The sequence below is a fragment of the Aegilops tauschii genome, chromosome 2 (genome assembly GCF_002575655.3).
Source record: "Aegilops tauschii subsp. strangulata cultivar AL8/78 chromosome 2, Aet v6.0, whole genome shotgun sequence".
Lineage (NCBI taxonomy): Eukaryota > Viridiplantae > Streptophyta > Magnoliopsida > Poales > Poaceae > Aegilops > Aegilops tauschii.
In genome coordinates, this window is record NC_053036.3 from 137,080,345 (window position 1) to 137,083,130 (window position 2,786).

Sequence of the window (2,786 nt, forward strand, 5' to 3'; positions counted from 1 at the left end):
ATCGAGCATATTGTGTGTATGATTTGAAATGCTTGGTATGTGTGGGATCCGACAACCTAGTTGTTTATCCTTGGTAGCCTCTCTTACCGGGAAATGCCTCCTAGTGCTTCCACTGTGCCAAGGTAGCTTGCTACTGCTCCGGAACACTTAGGCTGGCCGGCATGTGTCCTTCTTTGTTCCTGTGTCTGTCCCTTCGGGGAAATGTCACGCAGTGTCTACCGGAGTCCTGTTAGCCTGCTACAGCCCGGATTCTCCGGAGTCCTGTTAGCCCAGCTGCTACAGCCCGGATTCACTCGCTGATGACCGACACGTTCGTTGCTGGGTCATGTATGCCTGTCCCTGTAAGTTAGTGCCACTTTGGGTTTACGACTAGTCATGTCAGCTCGGGTTCTTTGTCATATGGATGCTAGCGACACTATCATATACGTGAGCCAAAAGGCGCAAACGGTCCTGGGCCAGGTTGTAACGCCCACGATGCGGCTATATCTCCCACGTGTCGAGGCACAACTTAGAGGCATAACCGCATTGTGGTTTTGTCGCAAGAAGGATCATCTTCACACAATCCCATGTAATGAACAAGAATGGGATAACGAGAGTTGGCTTACAATCGCCACTTCACACAATACATAAATATAATTCATACATCATCCAAAATCCACACATAGACTGACTACGGTCAAATCCAAATGAAAATAAGATAACCCCAAATGCTAGATCCCCGATCGTCCCAACTGGGCTCCACTACTGATCATCAGGAAAAGAAACATAGTAACGACCACGTTCCTCGTTGAACTCCCACTTGAGCTCGGTTGCATCACCTGCACTGGCATCGTCGACACCTGCAACTGTTTTAGGTAGAATCTGTGAGTCACGAGGACTCAGCAATCTCACTCCCGCGAGATCAAGACTATTTAAGCTTATAGGAAAGGATGGTGTAATGAGGTGGAGCTGCAGCAAGCACTAAGCAAATATGGTGGCTAACATACGCAAATAAGAGCGAGAAGAGAAGCAACGCAACGGTCGAGAAGCTAGAAGTGATCAAGAAGTGATCCTGAAACTACTTACGTTCATGCATAACTCAAACCGTGTTCACTTCCCGGACTCCGCCGAGAAGAGACCATCACGGCTACACACACGGTTGATGTATTTTAATTAAGTCAAGTGACAAGTTCTCTACAACCGGACATTAACAAATTCCCATCTGCCTCATAACCGCGGGCACGGCTTTCAAAAGATAATACCCTGCAGGGGTGTCCCAACTTAGCCTATTATAAGCTCTCACGGTCAACGAAGGATAAACCTTCTCCCAGGAAGACCCGATCAGTCTCGGAATCCCGGTTTACAAGACATTTCGACAATGGTATAACAAGACCGGCAAAGCCGCCCGAATGTGCCGACAAATCCCGATAGGAGCTGCACATATATCGTTCTCAGGGCACACCGGATGAGCCAGACGTCGGGTTGGCATAGACCCTGGTTGCCTAGGGGGCGCCGGACATCGCTCGGTTTGGGCCAGCACTCGAAGGAGCACTGGTCCGGGGGTTTAAATAAAGATGACCCTCGGGCTCGCGAAAACCCAAGGGAAAAAGGCTTAGGTGACAAATGGTAAAATCAAGGTTGGGCCTTGCTGGAGGAGTTTTATTCAAGGCAAACTGTCAAGGGGGTCCCATAAATCACCCAACCGTGTAAGGAACGCAAACTCAAGGAACATAATACCGGTATGACGGAAACTAGGGCGGCAAGAGTGGAACAAAACACCAGACATAAGACCGAGCCTTCCACCCTTTACCAAATATATAGATGCATTAATTTAATAAGAGATATTGTGATAATCCAAAATATCCATGTTCCAACATGGAACCAACTTCAACTTCACCTGCAACTAGCAACGCTATAAGAAGGGCTGAGCAAAAGCGGTAACTTAGCCAAACAACGTTTGCTAGGAAAGGATGGTTAGAGCCTTGACATGGCAATATGGAAGGCATGATATAGCAAGTGGTAGGTAGCGCAGCATAGCAATAGAACGAACAACTAGCAAAGCAAAGATAGAAGTGATTTCGAGGGTATGGTCATCTTGCCTGCAAGGTTCTCAGAGTTGACGAAAGCCTGATCCTCATAAGCGTACTCAACAGGTTCCTCATTCACGAACTCGTCTCCCGGCTCTACCCATAGCAAGAACACACGCAAAAGAACCACAATCAATCACGGGAAATGCACAAGCAACATGATGCCAAACATGCATGATATGCGAGATATGATATGCGATGCATATGCGTGCTCCGGAAGAAAAAGAATGAACAAGGCAGTAACTTAGCAAACCAAGTATGCCACTGCAAAGATGAGATGATTTCGGTCGAAATCGATATAAAGATCACCGGAAACGGATGCACGGTTTGCGAATGGCAAGCAAAACAAGAATGACACGAATCTGCGATTAACAACATGATATCACTTAGAATACGTCAAGTAACTATGCTACAGCACCCCAACATAGCAACAAAGCATATGTCAGTAATCTATAGGAGATGCTGGACAAAAGATGAACACTGAGCTATGGCTAGATCACACAATAACAGGCTCAAACAAGCATGGCGAAAGTGCAAAAGATATCAGGTTCACAGACTTGGTGAAATTACTGGACATGGCTGAAACAGCATCAGGTAGCCATGTTCAGAACAAACAATCAACATGCTACAGGAACTTAACATAGCAAAAGAAGGCATGGCATGAATTTACTTAATGCGAAGAACAAAATTCCCTTACTGACCATAAGCCAAAAAGGACCA